The sequence below is a fragment of the Apteryx mantelli genome, chromosome 12 (assembly GCF_036417845.1).
Source record: "Apteryx mantelli isolate bAptMan1 chromosome 12, bAptMan1.hap1, whole genome shotgun sequence".
Classification (NCBI taxonomy): Eukaryota; Metazoa; Chordata; class Aves; order Apterygiformes; family Apterygidae; genus Apteryx; species Apteryx mantelli.
Window position 1 is genome coordinate 18759466 of NC_089989.1, and position 15598 is coordinate 18775063.

Here is a 15598-nt window from a genome sequence, read left to right on the forward strand (position 1 = left end):
ACAAGACTCAGTGGACTCAGCATTAAATATTTACTAAATCTTTCAGTAGCGTTTTGACCATTTGAATGACCATCTTTCTTGTCTGACTGCACTGTGTAAAAACTACATTAGGTAAAAGCGTAAGCTGGCAAGTTAGCTGGTTTCCAGAGAGCTAAACCCAGGGCAGGTACTGCTGTGCAGCAGCAGCCGTGTACAACAGCAACAGACAGAGCTCGCTAGTGCTACCCACACGGCACGGGAAAGGATTAAGAGCACAGACTGCAAAGCAGCCGAAGAGCCCACACCCGTCTCTTAAGAGGTTTCAATTCTCTGCCTCCTGTAACTTTTAGTCAGAGAAAACTAAAGTTATATTGCTAGAAGTAAGAGACAAGCTGTCACTTTGTTAAATGATTTCTTACTAAACCTGACTGCAAGCATTAAGCATTAACATAATTTATTAGAACTATTAGAATGCATCCTTGTTGTCTTCTAATTAAATTATTCCTTGTACTGGTAATTGCATTAGACAAGAATAATAGTTTCAGATTTCTAAAATCATCTGTAGCGTACGTGAGGACAGAATGATCAATAATGCTAATCTACTGGAACACAAATCCCCAGAAAGAGATATTTTATCATGAGTGATCCTTTAAATAATCAGCGTTATTTCTCAAAGTCCGTGTTAATCTCACTCGCACTCCAAAAAAGCATAAACAAAGGGCTGCACACTGAAATAATCAAAGTCACGGAGTGATAACTGTATGGTGGAGGTCTTCTAGCGGAAGGTCACATTACCATCTTTTCCCACTGACCACAAACCCAGAAATAAGAGCTGACATGACATTATCTCTGCACAGACGGACGGAATAAGAAGCAATGGTGCAGAACATTTCCCCCTTATACTTCCAACAGCAAAAATGTTTTAAAGCACCTGATGATTTTTAATATCTAAAAAAGTTAAAGCGTCTTTTAAAGCATTTTTTTCAGCTGGGAATGCCATCAACTGTAACAGAAGACTATCCATCCAAACAGTCTCTTCTTCAGCATCCCCAAACGCCTTTGAACTTTGTCAGCAGCCTGCACTATGTCAAAGTTGCCCTGAACTTTAAAAATCAGTAAAAATTTTACATCTTGGAAGAGAAAGGCAGGAAGGAAAATGGGGAAGGACACAGAAAAAGAATGAAAACCAGCAAAATATGGGAATAAAAAGTGAGTAAAAGATCCAACAGATAGATTTCTCCACACTAATGGAAGTAACCCTACATTTGAAGGACCTTTCAGTGAAAAAAAAGGCAGAGCAGTGCCAGCTTGGTCCTTCCTTTCCCTACAAACATGCACACAAATTGTAATGTCAGGCTTGGTTGGTTAATTTAATAGCAAACACTGGGAAGCAGGTTGAGCGCCCAGAGTTGTACCTGAGAAGCAGGTGAGACATGAGAGATTTTAGTTGCTATATTCCATCCTTTGAACCATCCATTCCACTCCAAAAGACTTTGTTAGATTAAAAACATCAAACCTCTAATGGTTTGCCACTAAAAATGTCCTATTTATTTTTCTGGAATTCTGCAAAATTCTTGGGGAGGTTTTTATTAGATTACAGCCCCACTTTCATATTTCACCCACTTCACTATTAGCTGTGGGTGAGAGGAAGGGAAAGGCAACATAGTTCAGTTTGTAGCATCTCCACCTCAAGTCTCCAAAAAAAAAATCAGTGAAACTTGGAGCCTATAAAAAGCCATCAGCTCAGTAAATACAGTAATAGCTGGTGAGAAGACACCTACGAGTAGAAGCAGGATCTAATGAGGGCACAATGATCTTCTAATAAAATTCAGGGAAATATATATATATATATATATATATATATATATGGATGAAATAGATGGATCAGGGAAAGAACACACTATGAAAATGTATTCAGTAGGCAAAAAGCTAAAAAAACAAACAGGAATAGCAGAATTAAAACTGGAATTAAGTGAAGAGGAAAAAGCTTACTGACTTTAGGTAAGTCACAAGTTCAAAACTAAAAATAAAACTACAGAAGAGACTGGAGAAAAAACAAACAAATAAGAGGAATTACTAAACATCTCAGTGACTATCAACAGGTGCTTATTTCATTAAACTTCTGTATAGGATCCCAGTATTGACAGTAGGGATAGGACAATACAACAGAAAAATCTGAGTCCTCTCTTGAAACTACTACTTCATCCAAATAAAGATAAAGTCTGTGGATCATTTTTTCTACTAGACAGCATATTCAGCTAGTTGCTAGTTTCTGAAATTACCCATTCTAGGGAGGGCTTTTTGTCAGAGAAGGATTTTTGAGAACTTTGGCTTTATTTCCTCTAAGCATAGTGTTTTGTAACTTGACTAACGGGAATTATTTTACACCGATTGACACGTTCCCCAGCAGAATCTGGAGTCAATATACTTAATTCGTGTTCTTTGTTCTTACGCTATCTGTTCTAGGATCTTTTCTAGAGTTTTGCAAGTCCCAGACCTGTCACCATAGAGTTGTCCTTTCACAGTTAAGATAATGAAGAGGTCCAATACTAAGAGCACTTTGAATAACTCAAAGCATATTTAGCCCTTGCCTAACCTAAGGCAAAAGCTCTGTGAACCATAGCATATACTCCCTGCTTGGCTCTCCCTTCTGAAAGATCGTATCTCAGGCTACTAAACTCAAATAAAAAATTTTTCAGACTAACAAATTTGAAAGCCAAATAATTTTCACACCATAATTTCTACGCAAATGAAATTTATGTTTTTACCCAGAAAAGTATCGGAGACCTGCCTTGAAACAGGAAAACAGGGCCCAGATGGGACAGACTTCATGTCCTGCTACATGTAAAGTCTGGACCAAAGCTTTAATCTTCTGTGCTTTCCCAACAAAAAAACAAGGCTTGACTCGAAAAGCTAAAAGAAGGATCTACAGCTTATCTGGGGTGAGTCTGAGTTAATTTGAAAGCTTCACCTGGCACTTAGATGGTCACTTTTGTCCTTCACACAGAAATGAGAAATCACACGTGCAGGTGATTAACACAGCACAAAACTAACGCTTCCCTTTATCAGGATACAAGGCTGTCAAGTGTGGATAACGGACCTTCTAGTGCAGAGGGAGGGCATAAAATATCATATGCCTATGTGAACACACACTCATACACACATTGCCTTCCCCACTCTGGGGTTGATCCACACAACCTGTAGGCCCAGAGTTTAAAATCCTCTTCCCCTCTCCTGCCAGGGCCACAGAGGATATAGGACCCAATTACTGAAGAATATTACCCTGTTTGACAAATAACATGTGCGGCTTCATCAGGAAAGTAGGAAGGCAAGATTTCTCCTTAAGCGTTGAGAGCTGAGATTACTGTTTTTAGTAACTAAGGAAAGTTCAGATCAGGCAATAGTTCCTAAAACAGTGTGTTACCTTAAAAGTTAAATTACCCTTTTATATTTTCAAAAATAAACGCCCTCAGCAGCTCTCACTAACATTTCAGCAAAAGAGACCCAAACAGAACCACGCAGTAGTATTTCTATGCCTGTTCTGGAACAACTGCAGCTGTTGAATTCAAGTAGAAAACTCACTCTTACATTCTTTGCTTTCAAGGACACCTAAGATGAGCAGAGACCTGACTTATCTGTTGATAGCTCAGCCAGCTTCCCTAAACAGACTGCATATACTTTTCTGAGCTTTGTAAAAGTCTAGATATTTTGCAATGAAGTAAAAAGACAACAATCTCGAATTTCTTTTCCATCAGACACTTCCACACAGCAGTGCAACTGTGCAGCAATAGGCAAATAGGAGGTGATAGAGATTGCACAGTATCTTCAGTAAAGAAGATGCTGAGAATAAGTACTGATGTTATGAGATTCTTCCCAAGCCCAAAGTACTTTTACCTTGTTGAGAGCTTTGGGGTTTTTTTTGTTTTTTTGTTTGATTTTGATGGGGGGGGTGTTAGAAGGGGAGATATACGCCATTTAGAACGCAGCAAAAAGTCACATGGCTAATTGCATCCTATGCGTTTAAACAAACGTGGAATGAAATACATGAATAGCTGCAACAAGTTACTTGCTATTTAGTATTAGCTTTAGGTCTATTTTCTAATAGACTATTCCCAGCCTACTAAAAGGAAGACAGCCTACAGTGAGCCAGCATGGTTGATTGCTGATAGAGAGTTCACTTTTTATGAATCCAATGGATTTAGAACTGAAGTGAACAACATGATTCTAACCAGGAATTTACATCTTAAAAAATTTTTTTACAATGGTTCACTGAACTGTAGGTAATATCTAACCCTTGTACTAGTCCAGTGGCAGCACAAGAATAAAAACCACAAGCAACATGAAAGAATAAAAGGTAAAGAATTATACAAACACATGAGAGCATAAAGACACAAACATATACAAAGGAAGGAAAGATAAATATGTGAAGCCAAAGCACTTAATATGTTATACAAAGATGACAACATTGCTGCAGGAGCAAAGTAGCACCACAGTACTCTTGAGGCACAGCATCAAAAGAAAATGAAAACAAGACACTGTCTCTGTTGATATCAGTTTGGACAGAAGTAAGAAAGTGTCTTTATGCTCAAGAGGGAAAACAAAATCCAACTTTCTGGCTGACATCTGTTTTCTCTGCCCCAACACTTCATTCCCCTTCTCCCTCAAGCTAAGAGCTATCAATACCAAATCTAAAGACTTTGCAATATATACATCTTTATTTCTAGGCTTAAAAGCAGTGAAAATGCTTGGCATTTTGACTCATTCATCACTTCTAGACCAATCCTCCAAAATCTTTGACATTTCAGCTACCGCCGTCCTCAGCAGTAGGCCACTAAGTTCCCAGTCATGAGCCATGTGTTACCTTTACACAGTCCCTATGAGCTAACCAAAAAGCACAGGCATTTCCAATTTGAGGACAAGCTGCAGTAAAATGAAATTCACTTGACAAAGGCAACATTTGTTTCAGAGTCATTACTCAGGGAGTTTAGAGGTTCTTGTCACATCAGGTATTTCCCACTGTTTTCACGCAAAGCTTCCTACTGAAAACTCAGCCAGAAAAGTACAAGGGTGCAGCAGGAAGACAGTGAAGAGGCATGAAAAGAATTTGTTGCACAAATTTTAAAGATTGGCTTTAAACACCATAAGTTTACAAAGTCAGTATATTCCTATAAGCCTGTTTGCCAACTAAGCACAGATACAGGTACACTACCATTCGGTTTGTTCATACATTATTTATCAATAGCTTTAAAAACCTCTTGCAATAAAAGCCACAACCAATAATCTCAACGAGGCAGCTGTCATCAGTAGTCAGCATGAAGTCTGATAAAACAGGCAGTAGCATCGAATCTTAACATTCTTCTACCACCTTCCACAATTATCTTAAATAGAAACAATAGCCTCCCCAGTGACTGCTCCTCAACGATTTTTTTAATTCTTTTGTGTAGTGCCAAAAACACCCCCAAAAAACCCAAGACATACTTTTTCAAAAAGAAAAAAGAAAAACCCAACAAAAAACTTCACGCTTTTAAGAGCATCCCTGGAGATGTTTGTTTCCTGAACTGCCCCCTTTTATAGAAGAAAGTTCAAAATTATACTACAGATAATGGTGAGATTTGAAGTCACCTAGAAATAACTTAATTGTTAAAAATAGAAACTATGTTTTGTTAACACTTCACACACAGTCCGTTTCCGGACCTTATCCGGCAAGCACAGTTTTATCATCTAGTCATTGGACTGAGGTTCATGTTGCCCAAGGTCTGTACTCGGCCCTGTCACAGACTTCAAGGCTAGTTTTTTCACACATCACTTAATCTTTCTGGGGCTCTTAGGAGGGCCAATTCATTGAAGTCTGTGGAGCATTCAAATGCGAAGAGCAGCAAAGAAGAAAAAAGGACAAGTCTTGGGATGTTCCCACTTCACTGCTATCTGGAAACATTGTGGCAGCTTGCAAACTTGGAGCATTACTGTAGTCTAAGTAACCAATTAATATTTTTCAGAGTGATATAGCATACAAAGCAAAACATGCATTCACATGCATGCCCATAAGCTTAGAGAAAAAGGCAAAGACTTTTGAATGCAAGCTTGAGAACTTTTCATGACTTCGGACATGAGAAAACTACAACCAAAAGCCCCTGTACTAATGCAACAAACATATTAAAAAGAAATATGTATCATGTTCAGCTATTTGTAATATCAAAGATAAGCAAAAACCCATACAAACACTTTAATTTTGCAACTATTGAAATGGCAATTGATTCATTCAAATGCATCAACAGCTTACCGACTTCAGTGCTTTACTAGAGTAATCTAAAATAAAGTTTTATAGAAAAAAGTGATCCTGCAATTATGTGGATTATATGCAAGAAATTTGCAGGTGTTTTGGTGTGTAGGTTATGAACAAAATAGAAGCGCAAATCTAAACCAAATCAAACTTCTGCATAGATGCTTAACCTGGTCATCGTTGAGAGTCGGTGTTGTATGAATTGTAGACTTCCTGTACCTGTAAAAGTATATCAAGTGAACAAGCATCAACACTAAAAATAATCTCATATTATGGCTGTTTTATCATACACTGGGGAAAAAAAAGTATCCATAGCAAGAAGGTGTTACGGAACCCCTCTTTATCCAGGAGTGCTATAGTTTACCACTGGTGGTCACATCCATCCTCTGCATGAGCCAGAGGTTCCCAGCTCATCTCCCAAACCACGAAAGGACTCTGTGCCTCTGACAGTAATTCCTTGCACCCTTTCCCCACGTCACCTAAAGCTGCCGCTCTTCCTTTCCGCAGGCACCGGCGGTGCCAGTGCTGCGACCACTCTTACGTGCTGCACTGCCTTCAGCCAGAGGCTCGATGGCATTTCCGCACCACAGATCCTCCAGCAAGCCCACTTCCAAAGCAGCGGGTGGATACATCTCCTTAGCCCTGCACAGAGGCAGCACAGATCTGGCCACGTTTATATGTTAGGTCTCCACTTTGGGTCTCACTTGTAATGCACTTGTGCCTTCTTAGCACGGCACATCTCACCTGCTGAGAAACAAGAGATTGCCTCTACATTGCAAACAAACAAATAACAAAACAAAACAAGTCAATCCATGACTAAAACTACCAAAATATTTCAGAAGTCTGTGTTGCCACTGAGCAAAAGAAAGTGAGAACACTGAAAGCTTGTTTTGTTATTAAAGCAGACATCCTGTAAAGGACTGAGTTCCTTTACCAATAGCACAGTGCATAAACAGAGTCATTTCAAAACAAAGAGAAACCGGGCTGCTGGCAAAAAACATGGTGAGACACATTAAACATGGCCTGTATTAATTAAAATACAGAAGAAAAAAAATTGTAATTTACTCAAGACTCCTAGCTAGTTTTAGATGTAAATGACATCCTGTGGGTAGCAAGCCAGCATGATCTGGTATTATGCATTTCCAAAGTATTTAATGAGTCTTTTTATTACTGTTATTTGTAGTTTGAAAAATAATTTACAAAGAAAGAAGTGTTTGAAGGAATGATATTTAGCCAAAACAAGCTTAAAGCCTGGCAATAACTCTGAACTCCTTGCACATCTATTATACCTGGCAACCCAAAGATGAGCAAAGCAGAGACCATACGATAAGCAAAGACAGGATGGGAGAAGATGCCCATCTCCAGGGGGGACTGGATTAAACTAGTTCACATCATTATTCCTAGAAATTGCAAAGTGCTGCAGGTTAAATTAACAGTTGCTTTGTAGTAACTGGCTTCTAAGCAAGACACTACAGGCAATTTGAATCTCCTAACTTAATGTAGAAGTTTTATAATTATTACAAATAGCAGCAGCCCTACTAAAGCACTACCTTACACTTGCACTAAAGATACTTTGAACAATGTTCTTAGTGTAAAGAGGAAATGAAGATCCTATGGTTCAAGTAAGCTAACTAATGAACAAGGAAACTAGGTAATCAAGAAACAGTAGCCACTTGAAGTTCTCTACCAGAACTGGCTTTTGAAAGCCAACAGGAGGTCAGGAAGTCGACTCAGAACCCATCCAGAAGCAGGTCTGAAGGGTCTTACCTAGGGAGGAGCTCCAATCCATCCCACAGCTGAAGGAAAAACAAAAAACCCAAATCACTCCTAGAAAGGGTTGAAGCTCTTTATCAGACAACTGTAGAAGGAAAAAAGCATACAACTGCAATCTCATGATTTTGCTCTAAAGTCACAAGATACAAAAAACATACATGTAAAAAAAAAGTTCTGCTTGCTCAACATGCCTATATATCTGCTACAGGAATAAAACAGCAGGTAAAAGAGCTTTCAACTCTTTTGCTAGATGCTTCTAATTCTTCACAGTGTGATTCTCCATTAATCTTCACCTACATCCTATCCATCAGCAACAGTAAACAAAGATTTCAGAAATTTGATAAAATCTTTGCAATGTTTTCATGCCATGCAGCAAAGATGTCTACATACTTAAACCAAAGCCCATTTAGCTTCACTGAGAAAGAAAAATAATCTGAATTTGTGCCACACTTTTGGTGGTATGGTTGGAAGAAGGCCAATTTTTGCCTTGATTAGTCTATTGACCTCTAATAAGTTACTTGCATTTTACACCAAGATATGCAAAAATGAGGATTAGAAACTGAAAAGGAACAATACATGAAAAGTCTTTAGAAGAGACACATTGGTGTTTTAGAATGGTTCATATATAGATTCAGAGCAAGGTCTTCAGAAGCCTGTAAGCGTCAGTTCCCCCACAACACTAGGACAGCAGAAACATTATATGGTAGACAAGGTATTAAATGTCTACATTGTATATCTGAATTTCTTCATTCTAAAGAGCAGTATGTTCAAGTAATTTGAAAGTGGATGCTTAATAATTCTCCATAGTCACCCCACTTGCCTTGCTATAATTCCTAATACAGGCATGAAAACCTTCAAAGACAGCCAGCTTCCAGAATTTCTTACTCAAGTTGGTTAGTGGGAAACACAAGCTACTATCAATTAAGATGAAACAAAAATGTTTTACCTATTTGGCATGGAAGTATCCACTCTCTTAACACACTGACAAATGTTCAATGAAACATTATGCCATCCATGCCATTTACTGTAGTAGGCTGTCAAGATCTTCAGCAAACCTCATTACCTCTTCTGGCAGTTCCACTAGTGTAGTGAAGGCTTATCTGAACAGCACATAACATCTTGTTCTGCAGTACAGCTGCGTGATGCAAGCCCAACATCACAGCCTTCATTTTCCATTTCCCGGCTTTTATTAGCATCTTTCTCCATCCAAATGTTTGAGAGAATTATTACATCACGGTTTTCAAGGAGATATTTAAGCACCTATGTCACTAGGGTTTTCACAGATAATTTGACAGATCTACGACTGCTGTGCTTAATCCAGGCTGATAGTCACAGTTTAAGTGTCCTGGGAGATTGTGTGGTTGGTCTTGGTTTTTCTTGGAACACAAGAAATTGGCTTAGTGCTCTCCCAGGTCTTGAACACCCCCCCGTCAGAGACAGGACAGAATCTTGACTTCCAGAACGATGGAGCAAGGGCAAACTTATCCCAACATCTTTTCACGTAGCTTCCCATAAATGCTGATAACTTTTCACACAGTCCACAACCTACATTAGGCATAAATATATTAATACACCAGTAAGACACAGTCTTGGCAGAGGCAGAGCCAGGCTGAGTAAGAGCAATGAAATAACTGGCATTTCACACAGCTAGAATAATTTCACAAATCCTTCCAAAACCGTTTTTCCACCTTTTCAGAAACCACTCTGCATAGAAGGAAAAAGCTTTTAGATACCTTCTCAAAATTAACCAAGCTGGGTCAATACCTGGTATTCCTACATATTTATTAGCTTTGAGGGCCAAATTCAGTTCTCAGTTACCCCCTTTTACCTTTTTTTATTTGTTTAAGCCAGGATACGAGCATTACTAGGCTCAGAAACCTAGCTTAAGAAAGAACACAGTGATTGATTTTGGTCTCAATTTCAGCCCGAATTCAAAGTTGATGTCCAGACAAATCATACTATCTATACGTACATAAGACAAGGTCTGCACTGGCCCAACTACCTCAGTCAGGTGAGAAATAGGGTGCAGCCACTGGTTCAAGCTTATCAGAGTTCTGAGTACAGAGGCAATTGGAAGAGGAAAATTGGCTTTCTATAAACAGCACACTTTGCAAATAGCAGCTGGAACAAACAGCTGTAGCAACAGTGCAGTTTTAGTTGCATTCTTCTCAACAGTACCACTACAGCAAACTTTCCCTTGTGCAGACCTGCCAATAGGCCGGTAAACACTTTAAAAGTTTTCTAACTTGAACTGTGTTAACTAGTGATGTGGTATTTTTGTTAGCTTGATACTATCAATAAAAGCCATAGAATAGGTGGAGGCTTTTTGCCAATATAAATTCACGCTACCATCACAGCAACTCCCAAGGAGGAACAGCTACACCAGTGTGAGAAGTTTCAGTGGTGTAGCCGCATTCAGAAGCAGCAAAGAAAGCACTTTGCTAATATAAATGTGCTATCATAAGAAAAACAGCAGAAAAGTAAAAATCCGCATTTCAGTTCTCATTTATGCACTGGAAGTAATTTACAAGATACTTCAAGTTTCAAGAAAGTTGTCTATTAGTAACAAAAAAACCACCACTTTGTTTCCATTATATCATATGTCAGGTGTCTTTCAGAAATAAATCTCAGCGTTGTCAATATCTATTTTATTGTTCAGTGAGTTTTCATTACATTTGCCACTGTGTCTACACGCTGTTATTTCCCTGGTATACTTGTCAGTTTTCATACTTTTCTCATCTTCTAGAGGTGATACATATTTAAATTCACAAACAGAAGAATCCCATAGGTGTCCAACTCCCCTAGGGAGCCTTTTCACCAACAATTAGCATTTCCCTTATTCAAGGATAAATGAATTCCTTTTGAATCAAATTATGGCACATTAGATTTACTATTTAATTTCTTTGGAAAAGGACCTATAGTAGTTTGTTTTGTTTGGGTTTTTTGTTTGTTTTTTTAAGATGATAAAAGTTCTTAGCCCAAGGCCTGGCAATGGAAATCAGCCAAACTCTTTATGGGGAATCACTTTCACGCCTTCACCCAAAGCATTGAAATCGATTTACCAAATAGGATTTTAACATATCTGTAGCCATAGGCAGAGTCTAAAAGTTATTTCCATCCATTAAAAAAAAAACAAACCTCCAAGCCAGTAATCTTATGAGATACATAAAACCGTAGCATTAAAATTCAAAGGTGCATCTCTCTCAGGTCTTTTGAATACTGCTGATTTCTTGGCTTTGGATAGCTTTTGCTCCTGCACACATTTCAAATTGTTACAGATGGCAGAAATGGTTTGAATTTCTTTAAAAGTTATTCTGCTTTTTAAAACCCTACAGTGACCTTGTTCAAGCTGATGCTAAAAATTTAGAATTGAAAACCAGTGCCAGTTCTAAAAACATGATACCAATGCTTCATATTTCTCCTTCAGTCTAGAAGAAACTTGCTTTGAGAGATAAAGTAGCAGTGGCCTAGATCCATCTCTTATAAATGGGAATGATATCTTTACCATTTGAAACACTGGAAATAAGGGTTTCTTAGAAACATTAGCCTAAAAGCATTCTCCATGTTCCTTTAGAAAGCCAAGGAGACCATCTCAAAAAGCAAGCTTCAAAGAGCTTCTGCTCATTCTCTTGTAGAATACAGTAAAACAGCATAAAATTATTCAACAGATGAGTGTATTTTCCAATATGATTCAACATGCTACCTGTCTCACAAAAGCCTTCTGAGAACCATATTAGAATAATTTGTTGATAAAAATAATAAACTTAATACTTCAAAAGGACTAAAGGCAGCATTTAGCCACTCTTTTTTCATGCCCCAAATGTTGAAGTTCATAAGACCCTTATGATGGGCTTCTGAGGGGAGCCTAATTTGTATTTTATAATTTCTTTAAATAATATAACTAAAACTAGTGTCAGAAGTACTGACTTATTTATCTTCAAAACACAACGGGTCTATCACTACTGTCAGCGACATTCCAGATTCCCTTGTTAAAATAACAGCAAACAAAAGAGACTCTCCCGAGACACTGTCTGACTTGGTGTTCAGAGGAACGACTCATGAAAGCTTTTTAAGGGGCCACTACAAAAGCCAAGAATAAGTCTTTTCTGCATGTTTTTGAAGAATATCTCAGATTAATATTTGTGAGTGATCAGGTTTCAGTAGGTTGTTTGCATTTTTATGTAAAAGCTTGCTAAGGGTTGTCTCGTGCAGCAAACATTTGCTGTTTACAAACTAGATGCTTATAAGATTCTGCCCATGATTACAGGAGATCATATTTACTCACATCCTCTGTTCCTAATCTCCAGAAAGCACATTTTTGTTCCTGTTGAGAAAAGTAGTATCTACCCCCATCTTTGTAATTCTACACAAAACAAGCCAAATAAAAAGATAAAGAAATGAGTGACAAAGAGAAACAAAATTGTTGCCCCCCAAAAGTGCCTTATTGAAGGAGAAAAGGCATAAACATCTCTGGCTGCCCTGCATGGAGCATGGGAAGTCACATGAGAACACAACCAACTTGGAAGTTTAAGCTCTTGTGTCCTGTCAGAAACATGGCTGCTACATAAAAGCAGAAGTTACTGTCCGGAGGGGAAGCCTCCATTTTCTTTGCCGGCTTTGTTTTCCTTTGCACTTCCCTCCTGGAGCAACACCTTCCTTCTAGCGAGGTGTCAGAGTGTCAAGGGGCTTCAGTGTGTTGAGAACAAGCATACGACAAAACACAGTTTATATCCCGGCTGCCCAAGCTGATAGATGGCACATGCACATCGGTTCTGCCAGTTAATTCTAAACAATCTGCCCACATATTGTAGACTTCTACTTAAAGGCTAATAAACCCTTGACACCAATTAAAAACATCTATTCTATTAGAACTGACTAATATCAGACTCTTTGTTCCCACTTCTAATCAAAAAAGATACAAAAAAATCACAGAAATCACATTTCCACAGTAAGTCAAGATTGCTTCCGGTTTAAGCAGTACACCATTCAAAATACTCCATACTGAACTGAAATATCACAGGAGGAAGGCAGGGAAAATAGGGGTATACTCTTGAGGATATGTACCAAAGACCGCAGGATCAGGTACAGTCAAAGCAAAAGTTGATACCAGTAGTGGTTTGAGTAAGAGCCAACTGGATTTAATGAAAAGACAGATCTAGTTCTGAATGGCTATGTCAGATATTGAGAAACTCATTTTAAATCATTTCAAGTACAACGGCAAGTTGAGGCAGAGATAAGAACAAGAGCATTGCCTTGTGCTCCTTCCTGAGCCAGGTTAGCTTGAAAAATTACATTTAAAAAAGAAAAACTATGTGAACTGCAATGCTCACTAAGTGCTCCAGAAAGCAAGTCCGAGCAGCAAATCCGAGGACACTAACCACCAGCAGGGGAACAGAGACGAGCAGCCTCTCCTGCCAGCACAGCTAGGTCCAGGAAAGGGGGCCAGTCCACAGCCCCACAGCATCTAAACTTCACCGAAACATTTGGGTGCAAGCCAGGGCCACAATAGGCTTCAGGTTAGAGACTTTTGAAGCTCTCCCTTTCTCCCCTCAAACCATCCATTAAAGCCTATCGCACCGTTTTTTGAACGTGACAGAGTGCAATTCTGTACAGGAGTATTGGGGCAGGACATACAGGGTTTAGCATATTCTTCTCAATAGTCTCTCTCTCTCCAATCTCTCTTTCAAGTAACAAACTCTGCCATTTCTTTTAGTTGCTGTATCAACAGGTAATAGAGATAAAACTTCTGCTGCCTTGGGGTAGGAAGCTGAAGGAGAGAATGGTCAGCTATGGGGTTTAATTGGAAACCATTCCCTTCCCACTGTTTTTAAGTTGTATTACATCACAGGTGCAATTAATGATACTATTGCTTTTGTTGGTTTTTTTTGCAGAAAAAAGATAAATTTATAATAGTGTATGATATTGAATGTATACAGCTAGAAAGTCAGACCACAAAGTTCAGCTCAGAATAAACAAAGGACAAGGTTCCTTTGACAATATTGCACAGATATAAACAGCTCAGAAGTGCAGCACATAGCAGGTGCGTGTTTACTTTAGTAGAAAAGAAACTGGATGCATATTTGTTTTACATTATTTGCAAGCACCTGCTGTGCTTTGCTCTGCAACAGCACTACTTCTGTTAGATGTCATCGTAAATTAATTTTAGCAGATTTTTTTCAAGTTAGCAAATGAAGTGAGAATTAATTTATAGCAATGGTTTCTGGTTTTGCAATAGTTTTCCTCCACTGTTTCTCTAATTGATAGCCAAGTCTGCAAATGTTATAGGAAAACTCCCTGCAGTCTATTAGTATTAGATCTGCTAACATTGTTATCTCAGTGAAAGTAGGCAAAATTCAAAAGCAAAATTCATAATTCAGTTACCAAACAAGGTTGTACCCAATATGTTTGCTGCTATTTGGCTCAGGTTGTGTAACTGAGGGGAACAGATTTGTTTCTGCAAAAGAGCAACAAAAATATAGCTATTAATTCAATTCTTTCATGCAGTTATGGTATGACAATAAGCAACTCTACAACTTCTGTCTACAGAAGCAAATGTATTTGGTGAATTTTAGACCAACAGTGGCTGCTACTGAACACTGAGCTGTTTTGAGCTAAGCAGAGTATTTTTTGTTTTTTTGTTCTAAGGACAAAAATAAAACATTTGTGTCACAACTTAATGTTTTTATATTGACTTACAGTCTCCACAGAGCTTTTAAAGCCTGTATTGTTTGACTACACTTGACCACATGTGAAGGCCCACATTCCCAGAGCTACAGGCAAAACCAGAAACTGGTAGGCTGTGTCCATCTTAAGGTTGCAATGACAGCTAAATATGTCTAAGCAGCCTACAAAGCACATGAAAGTAAAATTCATGTCTAGTAGGAGGTCACAGTAAATTATTTTTTGTCTGAAACAAAGACTAGAAAGCTTTCTCTGAAAAACCTGTCTTAGAATCAAGGCAGTAAATGCTTGCTTTCCATGTGTTCTCTATTCTTTATTATCACAATGATTTTTAATGTTAGTACCTATATAGATATTAATAGATTATATATAAAATATATAAAAAAGACAAGGCAAGTAAAGAAATCACCTCAAGAAAGAGAAGGGCAGAGAAAAGGCACTTCCAAGAAAGTTCTCCTGTGAATTTATTTACCTAATATTTGCCAAAGTGACAGGCCTTTAAAGGTTAGCATATTTCAACCTCCATATTTCCTTGGTCTCTGTTAGAAAATACAATATATACTAATCACCCTTTTTCTGCCACAAGTTTAAGAACAACAGTAAGAAAATTCAGGGATACCATATTAAAAACAAGTTGTCAAATGCAGCACAACGCCAGGACATGTGACTTATCATTAAAGTTTACTCTAAGTATGCGGCTTATTTTAAGATCGAATCAACTATTAAGACCAAACACAGCTGTCCAACTTAGGAAAGATAGTTTTATACAATTGAGATGTCAACACATACTGGCAGAACATTACATGTTTTAGCAACCTATTGTAACTTCAAAGTTGGCGCTGCTTTGAGCGGGCAGGTTGGGACAGATGACCTCCAGAGGTCCCT

General features: G+C 38.3%; 1 protein-coding gene across 8 annotated transcripts in view; it reads right to left on the minus strand.

Annotated features, from left to right (window-relative positions):
• Nucleotides 1-15598, minus strand: part of FHIT (fragile histidine triad diadenosine triphosphatase) — a 624994-nt gene that overhangs the window by 502952 nt on the left and 106444 nt on the right. The window lies entirely within an intron of this gene.